The 13421-nt window shown below is 49.4% G+C and overlaps 1 protein-coding gene across 7 annotated transcripts in view; it reads left to right on the top strand.

Moving 5' to 3' along the window:
• Window positions 1-13421, top strand: part of LOC144510033 (zinc finger MIZ domain-containing protein 1-like) — a 255124-nt gene that overhangs the window by 102979 nt on the left and 138724 nt on the right. Inside the window, exon 1 of one of the 7 annotated variants that reach the window (XM_078239236.1) lies at window positions 35-359. The exons of 4 other annotated variants lie outside the window; for them this stretch is intronic. The gene's annotated coding sequence lies outside the window, so the exon portion shown is untranslated. Of the gene's footprint in view, window positions 1-34; window positions 360-13421 lie in introns of those variants that run through there. 2 more of the 7 variants (XM_078239237.1, XM_078239233.1) reach the window with 2 other exon arrangements.

The raw sequence follows: 13421 nt of genomic DNA, 5'->3' as shown, positions 1-13421 counted from the left end.
CTACTTTTGTCTGGCAGCGAAAGGGGGGGGGGAGGGGGGGGGGGGGGTGGTTGGGTAATGAATCATTAATATGTATTGTGTAATAAGCTAGGGAGACACACACACACACAGTTTGACTGAGCAGGCTGCCGCTGGAGACCCCCACTCCCCCCAGGGACGGAGTCTGCCCCGGTGGTCTTTGTGTAGCAGCCTTGTGGCTCGGAGTTGGGGGGGGCAGTTGGGGGGGGGGCAAAGCGAAGATGGAGATGCGGAGGCAAGGCTCTGTCCCCGGCTGAGCGCGGAGCACGGGAGGCCGTCACGAAGGCACGGGAGAGACAGACAGAGACACAGAGACAGAGAGAGGACATGGTCGTTGCTGGGTGAGTTCCAATCCCAGCTACAATGTGAGGGGCTGTCATGTAGGGCAGAGCTGGGGGAGGGGGGGGGGTTGAAGAGTGTGCGGTACTCGGCAGGGGGTGGGGGGGGGGGAGGCTGCTGGTGCTGCGAACACTCGCTCCCAGGCAGGAACAATATCAAAACCTGGAGTGTAAGAGCCGCAGGAATGGAGAGGCTCTTGTTGACATGAGTGTGGAGTGTGTGTCTGTGTATATCTCTGTGTCTATATCTATGTGTGTGTCTCTGGGTGTATATGTGTCTCTGTGTATGTGTCTGTATGAGTGTGTGAGTGTGTGTGTGTCTATGTGAGTGTGAGTGTGTGTGCGTGAGTGTGTGTGTGAGAGTGTGAGAGGGAGTGTGTGTGTGTATGTGAGAGTGCGTGTGTGTGTGTGTCAGTGGGTGTGAGTATGTGTGTGTCTGTGTGTGTCAGTGTGTGTGTGTGTGTGTGTGTCAGTGTGTGTGTGAGTGTCAGTGTGTGTGTCAGTGTGTCAGTGTGAGTGTGTGTGTGTGTGCGTGAGTGTGTCTGTGTGCGTGAGTGTGTGTGTGCGTGAGTGCGTGTGTGTGTCAGTGTGTGTGTGTCAGTGTGTGTGTGTGTCAGTGAGTGTGTGTCAGTGAGTGTGTGTGTGTCAGTGAGTGTGTGTCAGTGTGTGTGTCAGTGTGAGTATGTGTGTGTGTGTGTGTCAGTGTGTGTGTCAGTGTGTGTGAGTGTGTATGTCAGGGTGAGTGTGTGTGTCAGGGTGAGTGTGTGTGTCAGTGTGAGTGTGTGTGTCAGTGTGAGTGTGTGTGTCAGTGTGTGTGTGTCAGTGTGAGTGTGTCAGTGTGAGTGTGTGTGTGTGTGTCAGTGTGTGTGTCAGTGTGTGTGTGTCAGTGTGTGTGTCAGTGTGTGTGTGTGTGTGTCAGTGTGTGTGTGTGTGTCAGTGTGTGTGTGTGTGTGTCAGTGTGAGTGTGTGTGTGTGTGAGTGTGAGTGTGTCAGTGTGAGTGTGTGTGTGAGTGTGAGTGTGTGTGTCAGTGTGTGTGTGTGTGTCAGTGTGAGTGTGTGTGTGTGTCAGTGTGAGTGTGTGTGTGTGTCAGTGTGTGTGTGTGTGTCAGTGTGTGTGTGTGTGTCAGTGCGTGTGTGTGAGTGTGTGTGTGTGTGTGTCAGTGTCAGTGTGTGTGTGTGTGTGTCAGTGTCAGTGTGTGTGTGAGTGTGTCAGAGTGTGTGTGTCAGTGTGAGTGTGTGTGTGTCAGTGTGAGTGTGTGTGTGTGTGTCAGTGTGTGTGTCAGTGTGTGTGTGTCAGTGTGTGTGTCAGTGTGTGTGTGTGTCAGTGTGTGTGTGTGTGTGTCAGTGTGAGTGTGTGTGTGTGTGAGTGTGAGTGTGTCAGTGTCAGTGTGTGTGTGAGTGTGTCAGTGTGAGTGTGTGTGTCAGTGTGAGTGTGTGTGTCAGTGTGTGTGTGTGTGTCAGTGTGTGTGTGTGTGTCAGTGTGAGTGTGTGTGTGTGTCAGTGTGAGTGTGTGTGTGTGTCAGTGTGAGTGTGTGTGTGTGTCAGTGTGTGTGTGTGTGTCAGTGCGTGTGTGTGTGTGTGTCAGTGTCAGTGTGTGTGTGAGTGTGTCAGAGTGTGTGTGTCAGTGTGAGTGTGTGTGTGTGTCAGTGTGAGTGTGTGTGTGTCAGTGTGAGTGTGTGTGTGTCAGTGTGTGTGTGTTTGTCAGAGTGTGTGTGTGTCAGTGTGAGTATGTGTGTGTGTGTCAGTGTCAGTGTGTGTGTGAGTGTGTCAGTGTGTGTGTGTCAGTGTGAGTGTGTGTGTGTCAGTGTGAGTGTGTGTGTGTGAGTGTGTCAGTGTGAGTGTGTGTGTGTCTGTGTGTGTGTGTGTGTGTCTGTGTGTGTGTGTGAGTGTGTGTGTGTCAGTGTGAGTGTGTGTGTGTGAGTGTGTGTGTGTGAGTGTGTGTGTGTGAGTGTGTGTGTGTGAGTGTGTCAGTGTGAGTGTGTCAGTGTGAGTGTGTGTGTGTCAGTGTGTGTGTGTGTGTCAGTGTGTGTGTGTGTGTGTGTGTCAGTGTGTGTGTCAGTGTGAGTGTGTGTGTGTCAGTGTGAGTGTGTGTGTGTCAGTGTGAGTGTGTGTGTCAGTGTGTGAGTGTGTGTGTGTCAGTGTGAGTGTGTGTGTGTCAGTGTGAGTGTGTGTGTGTCAGTGTGTGAGTGTGTGTGTGTGTGTGTGTGTCAGTGTGTGTGTGAGTGTGTCAGTGTGAGTGTGTGTGTGTCTGTGTGTGTGTGTGTGTGTCTGTGTGTGTGTGTGAGTGTGTGTGTGTCAGTGTGTGTGTGTCAGTGTGAGTGTGTGTGTGTGAGTGTGTGTGTGTGAGTGTGTGTGTGTGAGTGTGTGTGTGTGAGTGTGTCAGTGTGAGTGTGTCAGTGTGAGTGTGTGTGTGTCAGTGTGTGTGTGTGTGTGTCAGTGTGTGAGTGTGTGTGTGTGTGTCAGTGTGTGTGTCAGTGTGAGTGTGTGTGTGTCAGTGTGAGTGTGTGTGTGTCAGTGTGAGTGTGTGTGTCAGTGTGTGAGTGTGTGTGTGTCAGTGTGAGTGTGTGTGTGTCAGTGTGAGTGTGTGTGTGTGTGTCAGTGTGTGTGTCAGTGTGTGTGTGTCATTGTGAGTGTGTGTGTGTCAGTGTGTGAGTGTGTGTGTGTGTGTGTCAGTGTGAGTGTGTGTGTGTCAGTGTGAGTGTGTGTGTGTCAGTGTGAGTGTGTGTGTGTCAGTGTGTCAGTGTGTGTGTCCCTCAGACGGCTCTCTAGGGCTGTGTCTGATTTTTGAGCTTCCTCCCGGAAGGAAGTGGTTTCCCCGGTAAATCGCCGTGCTCCCTGGATTGAGGGGTTGGGGTTGGGGGTGAGGGTGTGACAGTGTGTGAACCCGAGGTGCCGCCTCGAACGAAGACGCCCTCTCTCGCAGAATGATTTGAAATGTTTGTTTTGGAGGCGTTCTGGTGTGAACAGGATCGGCGGGGGGGTGGCGGGGGGAATGTATCTGATAAACCGCCCTCACCCACCCTGGCAGCCGGATGCCTGTCGGAGCTCCCAGTCTCTTTTCTCTGCCACCCTTTCCCCACACGACTGCCAATGATTTGCTCAGAAAGAGAGGGTAGGGACAAGGGGCAAAGCTGTAACATGAGTCCACCCCCCCCCACCCCCCCCCCCCCCCCCCCCCCCCCCACCGCCCTCAAACCCTATCTACCGGCCATCGGGAAGGGGGTTTGAGAGGAGGCTAAACACCAGGGAGTGGAGGCACATTGCAGACCACATGACGGCCTCTTAAACCACAAGATATAGGAATAGAATTAGGCCATTCGGCCCATCGAGTCTGCTCCGCCATTCAACCATGGCTGATATGTTTCTCAATCCCATTCTCCCGCTTTTTCCTTGTAACCTTTGACCCCCTTACCAATCAAGACTCTATCTATCTCTGTCTTAAAGACACTCAATGACCCGGCCTCCTCTGTGGCAATGAATTCCACAGATTCACCAAACCCTCTGGCTGAAGAAATTCCTCCTCATCTCGGTTCTAAAGGGTCGTCCCTTTACTCTGAGGCTGTGCCCTCGGATCCGAGTCTCTCCGACTAATGGAAACATCTTCCCCATGTCCACTCTATCCGGGCCTCGCAGAATCCTGCAAGTTTCAATGAGATGGTTGGGGAGTCCAGAACTAGGGGGTCATAGTTTGAGGATAAGGGGTAAACCTTTTAGGACTGAGGTGAGGAGAACTTTCTTCACCCAGAGGGTGGTGAATGTGTGGAACTCACTCCCTCAGAAAGTAGTTGAGGCCAAAACGTTGTGTGATTTCAAGAAGGAATTAGATTTCGCTCTTGGGGCTAAAGGGATCGAGGGATATGGGGGGGAAGGGGGGGGAATCAGGATATTGAATTTGATGATCAGCCATGATCAAATGAATGGTGGAGCAGGCTTGAAGGGCCGAATGGCCTCCTCCTGCTTCTAGTTTCTATGAGATCCACCCTCATCCATCGAGTACAGACCCAGAGTCCTCAAATGCTCCTCATATGTCAAGCCTTTCATTCCCGGGATCATTCTGATGAACCTCCTCTGGACCCTCTCCAAGGCCAGCACATCCTTCCTTAGATACGGGGCCCAAAATTGTTCACAGTATTCCAAATGTTGTGTAACCAGAGCCTTATAAAGCCTCAGCAGTACATCCCTGTTCACTTGCTCCCCTATGGGGGCACTCAACCTGCAGACTGGGCAAGACCCGCTCTTGATATGTTTCCTGTGAAGGGAAAACGATCCATTTTCCACGCTAGGCCCATTACCCCACCAAACCAGTAACCCCCCTGAATGGAGAGAAAGCGGGTGGATCAGGTCATTTGGAGCATGATTTTTTAAAAAAGGGGGAGAGTTGTGGGTCTCATGGTGGCAGTGGGCACCCTCCCGGCCTCTGAGCCAGGAGCAACACGTTCGAGTCCCGCCCCAGGACTTGCTGGGCCAAGGCAGCTGCGTTCGTAACCCGGTAAATCCTTCCAGAACTCACCATAGGCAGGCAGGAAGAGAGGGTAAGGAATCCTGGACGATCTTGGGATGCAAAGGAAGTGGGAGCCCCGACTACCATCGCTGGCCCATGGCTTCAGATTCCAACATGGCCGCCAACGTGCATGTTGCCATGGCAACTCGGACCCTCTAAGCGAACTGTCAACACACCGCCTGAGGGGCCGATTAGAACATGGTGGCACAGTGGTTAGCACTGCTGCCTCAGGGCGCCAGGGACCCGGTTTCGATTCCCGGCTTGGGTCACTGTGTGGAGTCTACACGTTCTCCCCGTGTCTGCGTGGGTTTCCTCCCACACTCCAAAGATGTGCGAGTTAGGGGTATTGGCCATGCTAAATTGCCCCTTAGTGTCCAAAGATGTGCGGGTTAGGGGGATTGGCCATGCTAAATTGTCCCTTAGTGTCCAAAGATGTGCGGGTTAGGGGGATTGGCCATGCTAAATTGTCCCTTAGTGTCCAAAGATGTGTAGGTTAGGTGGATTGGCCATGCTAAATTGTCCCTTAGTGTCCAAAGATGTGTAGGTTAGGTGGATTGGCCATGCTAAATTGCCCTTTAGTGTCTCAAGATGTGTAGGTTAGGGGGATTGGCCATGCTAAATTGTCCCTTAGTGTCCAAAGATGTGCAGGTTAGGGGGATTGGCCATGCTAAATTGCCCTTTAGTGTCTCAAGATGTGTAGGTTAGGTGGATTGGCCATGCTAAATTGCCCTTTAGTGTCTCAAGATGTATAGGTTTGGTGGATTGGCCATGCTAAATTGTCCCTTAGTGTCCAAAGATGTGCGGGCTAGGTGGATTGGCCATGCTAAATTGTCCCTTAGTGTCCAAAGATGTGCGGGTTAGGGGGATTGGCCATGCTAAATTGCCCCTTAGTGTCAGGGGGATATTGCAGGGAAAAGACATGGGGTTACGGGGATAGGGACTGATTGGGACTGAGGTCGGTGCAGACCTGATGGGCCGAATGGCCTCCTTCTGCACTGTAGGGATTCTATGATTCTAAAGTTGGATAGAGGCAACAGACTGAGCCTCCCCTCATTGAGATCTGTTGGGAGAAATATTGCGCATTGATCAGTGTAGTTTTGAATCTTGTTAGATAGCACTCTGTTGCGGTCACCAGATTATAGAAAGAATACAGAGGTAACTGGAGAGGGAAGCTTTACAAGGATGGTCCCAGAAATGTGTGGGTTTGCATGTTCGGAAAGGATTGACAGGCTGAGCGCCTTTTGTCTTGAACAAAGGCGGCTGATCAGGTGACCTATTCGAGCACTTTTAACTTCTGGAAGGTTTTTGAAGGAGTGAATACATAGAGTTGTAAAGGTTTACAGCATAGACATAGTCCCTTTGGTTCAACTTGTCCATGCCGCCCTGTTTTTAACCACCCCCTGCCCTCTTTATTCCATCCCCAGACCCCCCCTCGCAATTTTGAACACCTCAATCAAATCTCCTCTCAACCCTTTCTTCTCCGTTCCTTTACTGTCGCTGGGTCATAATCCTGGGACTCCCTCCCTAATGGCACTGAGGGTCAACCCACAGCGCATGGACTGCAGCGATTCAAGCCTGTGGCACAGTGGTTAGCACTGCTGCCTCACAGCGCCAGGGACTTGGCTTCGATTCCCGGCTTGGGTCACTGTCTGTGTGGAGTCTGCACATTCTCCCCGTGTCCGCGTGGGTTTCCTCTGGGTGCTCCGGTTTCCTCCCACAGTCCAAAGGTGTGTGGGTTAGGTGGATTGACCATGCTAAATTGCCCCTTAGTGTCCTGAGATGCGTAGGTTAGAGGGATTGGCCATGCTACATTGTCCCTTAGTGTCCAAAGATGTGCAGGTTAGGTGGATTGGCCATGCTAAATCGCGCCTTAGTGTCCAAAGATGTGCAGGTTAGGGGGATTGGCCATGCTAAATTGCCCCTTAGTGTCCAAAGATGTGCAGGTTAGGTGGATTGGCCATGCTACATTGTCCCTTAGTGTTCAAAGATGTGCAGGTTAGGTGGATTGGCCATGCTAAATTGCCCCTTAGTGTCCAAAGATGTGCAGGTTAGGTGGATTGGCCATGCTAAATTGTCCCTTAGTGTCCAAAGATGTGCAGGTTAGGTGGATTGGCCATGCTAAATTGCCCCTTAGTATCCAAAGATGTGCAGGTTAGGTGGATTGGCCATGCTAAATTGTCCCTTAGTGTCCAGAGATGTGTAGGTTAGGTGGATTGGCCATGCTAAATTGTCCCTTAGTGTCCAGAGATGTGTAGGTTAGGTGGATTGGCCATGCTAAATTGCCCTTAGTGTCCAAAGATGTGCTGGTTAGGTGGATTGGCCATGCTAAATTGTCCCTTAGTGTCCAGAGATGTGTAGGTTAGGTGGATTAGCCATGCTAAATTGTCCCTTAGTGTCCAAAGATGTGAAGGTTAGGTGGATTGGCCATGCTAAATTTCCCCTTAGTATCCAAAGATGTGCAGGTTAGGTGGATTGGCCATGCTAAATTGTCCCTTAGTGTCCAGAGATGTGTAGGTTAGGTGGATTGGCCATGCTAAATTGTCCCTTAGTGTCCAAAGATGTGAAGGTTAGGTGGATTGGCCAAGCTAAATTGCCCCTTAGTATCCAAAGATGTGCAGGTTAGTTGGATTGGCCATGCTAAATTGTCCCTTAGTGTCCAGAGATGTGTAGGTTAGGTGGATTGGCCACACTAAATTGTCCCTTAGTGTCCAGAGATGTGTAGGTTAGGTGGATTGGCCATGCTAAATTGTCCCTTAGTGTCCAGAGATGTGTAGGTTAGGTGGATTGGCCATGCTAAATTGTCCCTTAGTGTCCAGAGATGTGTAGGTTAGGTGGATTGGCCATGCTAAATTGTCCCTTAGTGTCCAGAGATGTGTAGGTTAGGTGGATTGGCCATGCTAAATTGTCCCTTAGTGTCCAAAGATGTGAAGGTTAGGTGGATTGGCCAAGCTAAATTGCCCCTTAGTATCCAAAGATGTGCAGGTTAGTTGGATTGGCCATGCTAAATTGTCCCTTAGTGTCCAGAGATGTGTAGGTTAGGTGGATTGGCCACACTAAATTGTCCCTTAGTGTCCAGAGATGTGTAGGTTAGGTGGATTGGCCATGCTAAATTGTCCCTTAGTGTCCAGAGATGTGTAGGTTAGGTGGATTGGCCATGCTAAATTGTCCCTTAGTGTCCAGAGATGTGTAGGTTAGGTGGATTGGCCATGCTAAATTGTCCCTTAGTGTCCAGAGATGTGTAGGTTAGGTGGATTGGCCATGCTAAATTGCCCTTAGTGTCGGGATTTGTGGGTAAAATACTTGAGGTTACGTGGAAAAGGTCTGGGTGGGATTGTGGTTGGTGCAGATGCAGTGGGCCGAATGGCCTCCTCCTGCACTGTAGGGATTCTATGATTCCAAGGAGGACAGATCCAATCTATCCGCATCTCTGTCTGAATTCCGGGGCTGAATAAAGGAAAAAGTGCAATTATCTGTATTTTAGACGGTTAGATTAATGTAAAACCGCAGTCCAAATCTAATAATAATCTGATGCACAATGCGGGGGCAGTGAGTGGACAGGACAGTTGGCGTGTGTCTGTGCGGTTAATGGTGGGTTAAGTCCCGAAGGAAGATTGCTATCTTGTCCACTCCATTTTTTTTTGATTCATCCGTGGGACATGGGCGTCGCTGGCTGGGTCCAGCATTTATTGCCCATCCCTAGTTGCCCCTTGAGAAGGTGGTGGTGAGCCGCCATCTTGAATCACTGCAGTCCATGTTCTGTGGGTTGACCCAGAATGCCGTGAGGGAGGGAGTTCCAGGATTTTGACCCAGTGACTGTGAAGGAGCGGCCGATATATTTCCAAGTCAGGATGGTGAGTGACTCGGAGGGGGAACTTGTAAAAGTTAAAGTTTATTTATTCGTCACAAGGCTTACATTAACGCTGCAATGAAGTTACTGTGAAATTCCCCTGGTTGCCACACTCCGGCGCCTGTTCGGGTCAATGCACCCTAACCAGCACATCTTTCAGACTGTGGGAGGAAACCCATGCAGACACGGGGAGAACGTGCAGACTCCGCACAGACAGTGACCCGAGCTGGGAATCGAACCTGGGTCCTTGGCGCTGTGAGGCAGCAGTGCTAACCACTGTGCCACCCCGTATAGGTGTAAGTGGTGTTCCCCATGTATCTGCTGCTCTCAATTGTAATTGGGAATCAAACTTTGCTTTGATTTATTATTGTCACATGTATTGGGATACAGTGAAAAGTATTGTTTGATTTATTATTGTCACATGTACTGGGATACAGTGAAAAGTATTGTTTGATTTATTATTGTCACATGTACTGGGATACAGTGAAAAGTATTGTTTGATTTATTATTGTCACATGTACTGGGATACAGTGAAAAGTATTGTTTGATTTATTATTGTCACATGTACTGGGATACAGTGAAAAGTATTGTTTGATTTATTATTGTCACATGTACTGGGATACAGTGAAAAGTATTGTTTGATTTATTGTCACATGTACTGGGACACAGTGAAAAGTATTGTTTGATTTATTATTGTCACATGTACTGGGACACAGTGAAAAGTATTGTTTGATTTATTATTGTCACATGTACTGGGATACAGTGAAAAGTATTGTTTGATTTATTATTGTCACATGTATTGGGATACAGTGAAAAATATGATTTCTTGCACGCTATACAAAGCATAACATTCATAGAGTACATAGGGGAGAAGGAAAGGAGAGGGTGCAGAAATAGTGTTACAGTCATAGCTAGGGTGTAGAGAAAGGTCAACTTAATGCGAGGTAGGTCCATTCAAAAGTCTGACAGCAGCAGGGAAGAAGCTGTTCTTCAGTTGGTTGGTACGTGACCTCAGACTTTTGTATCTTTTTCCTGATGGAAGAAGGTGGAAGAGAGAATGTCCGGGGTGCGTGGGATCCTTGATTATGCTGGCTGCTTTTCCCGAGGCTGCGGGAAGTGTAGACAGAGTCAATGGATGGGGAGGTTGATATGAGGAGACAACAATAGAAGTCCTATGATGAGGTGATGGTGTAGTGGTATTGCCACTGGACTAATAATCCAGAGACCCAGGGTAATGCTCTGGGGGCGCGGGTTCGAATCCCACTACGGCGGATGGTGAACTTTGATTCAATTCTTTAAATAATCGTGAATTAGACACCATTGTCGGAAACCCACCTGGTTCAAAGATGCCCTTTAGTGAAGGAAATCTGCCGTCACTATCAGGTCTGGCTGACATGGAGTTGACTCTTAACTGCCCCCAGAAATGGCCTAGCAAGCCACTCAGCTCAAGAGCAATTGGGGGCAGTGCCCAAACAAGGTTTGCGAGCGCAAACGGAAGAACAAAGAACAGTACAGCACAGGAACAGGCCCTTCGGCCCTCCAAGCCTGCGCCGATCACGTTGTTCTATCTAGACCAACCGCCTGTATCCCTCTATTCCCTGCCTGTTCATGTGTCTATCCAGAGAAGTGTCTAAAATGTCTATTATGTGTCTGCCTCAACCACCTCACTTGGCAGTGCATTCCAGGCCCCCACCACCCTCTGAGTAAAAAACTTGCCCCACACATCTCCACTGAACCCTTCCCCCCTTATCCTGAACTTATGCCCCCTTGTAATTGTCATTTCTGCCCTGGGAAAAAGCTTCCAACTGTTCACCCTATCCACACCCCTCATAATTTTATAAACTTCTATCAGGTCGCCCCCTCAGCCTCCATCTTTCCAGGGAGAACAATCCCAGTTTATTCAATCTCTCCTCGTAGCTAATACCCTCCATACCAGGCAACGTCCTGGTAAACCTTTTCTGTACTCCCTCCAAAGCCTCCACGTCCTTCTGGTAGTGTGGTGACCAGAATTGGACGCAGTATTCCAAATGTGGCCTAACCAACGCCAAATGCTGGAGACACTTAGAGAAACTGAGTTAACGTTTCGAGTCCAGAATGATTTGTCTTTGAAATTTAGAGAGGTGGAAGATGATGGGTTTTCTGTTGTTGAAAATGGTGAGGGTCCAAAGACAAGATCAGAGATCGGTTAGAGTGCGGGATAGATTAAATGCGTCCTGGACAACAAGGCCTAGAGCAGGCGTTAATCGCGGAATAAAGGATTCAGCAACGTGAAACGTTAACGATGTTTCTCTCTCCACAGAAGCTGACAGACCTGCTGGGTTTTCCAGCATTTTCTGTTTTTATTTTGGGTCTCCAGCATCTGCGGTGTTTTGTTTTTATTCTGGGGGTCAAACAGTTCTGGCTGATTATGGGAAAATGCAAGCTAGATCGTTTAATTCTGACAAATGCTTGACCTTTCTGCCCAGAACGTCTGAATATTTCCAAAAATCGCAGTTAACTTTCAGGCTTTTGGAGTCATCGAGGTTTACAGCATGGAAACAGGCCCTTCGGCCCAACTTGTCCATGCCACCCCTTTTTTTAACCACTAAGCTAGTCCTATTTGCCCGTGTTTGGTCCATATCCCTCTATACCCATCTTACCCATGTAACTGTCTAAACGCTTTTTAAAAGGCAAAATTGTACCCGCCTCTACTACTACCTCTGGCAGCTCGTTCCAGACACTCACCACCCTCTGTGTGAAAAAATTGCCCCTCTAAATTTTATTTATTAGTCACAAGTCGGCTTACATTAACACTGCAATGAAGTTACTGTGAAAATCCCCCAGTCGCCACACTCCGGCACCTGTTCGGGTTACACTGAGGGAGAATTTAGCACCTAACCAGCACGTCTTTCGGACTGTGGGAGGAAACTGGAGCACCCGGAGGAAACCCACGCAGACACGGGGAGAATGTGCAGACTCCGCACAGACAATGGACCCTTTTGTATCTCTCCCGTCTCACCTTAAACCTATGCCCTCTAGTTTTAGACTCCCCTACCTTTGGGAAAAGATATTGACTATCGAGCTGATCTGTGCCCCTCATTATTTTATAGACCTCTATAAGATCACCCCTCAGCCTCCTACGCTCCATGGAAAAAAGTCCCAGTCTATCCAGCCTCTCCTTATAACTCAAACCATCAAGTCCCGGTAGCATCCTAGTAAATCTCTTCTGCACTCTTTCTAGTTTAATAATATCCTTTCTATAATAGGGTGACCAGAATTGCACACAGTATTCCAAGTGTGGCCTTACCAATGTCTTGTACAACTTCAACAAGATGCCCTTTTGTTACAGCTTAGCTCATTTATCTGCTGGTTTTAGATATCTGATTCTCTCTGGAACTCTTTGGAACAAACACATGTGGAAAAGATCTCATGAAGCAATTATATGGGCTACTTGGTAGAATTACCCCTTGAGAAGGTGGTGGGTGAGCCGCCATCTTGAACCCGCGGCAGTCTGTGTGGTGTAGGTACACCCACAGTGCTGTTAGGGAGGGAGTTCCAGGATTGTTATTGGACATCAGTCACTCCGTGTGGTGTAGGTACACCCACAGTGCTGTTAGGGAGGGAGTTCCAGGATTGTTATTGGACATCAGTCAGTCCGTGTGGTGTAGGTACACCCACAGTGCTGTTAGGGAGGGAGTTCCAGGATTGTTATTGGACATCAGTCAGTCCGTGTGATGTAGGTACACCCACAGTGCTGTTAGGGAAGGAGTTCCAGGATTTTGACCCAGTGACAGTGAAGGAGCAGCTGATATATTTCCAAGTCAGGATGGTGAGTGGCTCGGAGGGGAACTTGCAGGTGGTGGTGTTCCCCATGTGTCTGCTGCTCTTGTCCTTCTAGATGGTAGAGGTTGCGGGTTTGGAAAGTTTGGGCGGCACAGTCGCTGTGTAAATCCCCCAGTCGCCACACTCCGGTGCCTGTTCGGGTTACACTGAGGGAGAATTTAGCACCGAACCAGCACGTCTTTCGGAATGTGGGAGGAAACCGGAGCACCCGGAGGAAACCCATGCAGACACGGGGAGAACGTGCAGACGCCACACAGACAGTGACCCAAGCCGGGAATCGAACCCGGGTTCCTGGCGCTGTGAGGCAGTTTCTTGTGCGCTGCACAGACAAAGCATACCGTTCATAGAGAAGGAAAGGAGAGGGTGCAGAATGTAGTGTTATAGTCATAGCTAGGGTGCAGAGAAAGATCAGGTTAATGCGAGGTGGGTCCATTCAAAAGTCTGACGGCAGCAGGGAAGAAACTGTTCTTGAGTCGGTTGGTACGTGACCTCAGACTTTTGAATCTTTTTCCGGAAGGCCTCCTTCTGTGGTTCTGCTTTCCACAACTTTGTGAGGTTCCCCCTGAAATGTCTGTTTCCAATTCCCTTTGTGAGCTGTGCACGAGTGTGTGTGTGTGAGTGTATGTGTGTGAGTGTGAGTGAGTGTGTGTGAGAGTGTGTGTGCGAGTGTGTGTGCGAGTGTGTGTGCGAGTGTGTGTGTGCGAGTGAGTGTGTGTGCGAGTGAGTGAGTGTGTGCGAGTGAGTGAGTGTGTGCGAGTGAGTGTGTGCGAGTGAGTGTGTGCGAGTGAGTGTGTGCGAGTGAGTGTGTGCGAGTGAGTGTGTGCGCGAGTGAGTGTGTGTGCGAGTGAATGTGTGTGCGAGTGAGTGTGTGTGCGAGTGAGTGTGTGTGTGCGAG

This window comes from Mustelus asterias, chromosome 22 (genome assembly GCF_964213995.1).
Source record: "Mustelus asterias chromosome 22, sMusAst1.hap1.1, whole genome shotgun sequence".
NCBI lineage: Eukaryota > Metazoa > Chordata > Chondrichthyes > Carcharhiniformes > Triakidae > Mustelus > Mustelus asterias.
Note: the sequence above shows the minus strand (reverse complement) of the source record. Positions and strands in the feature narration are given on the sequence as shown.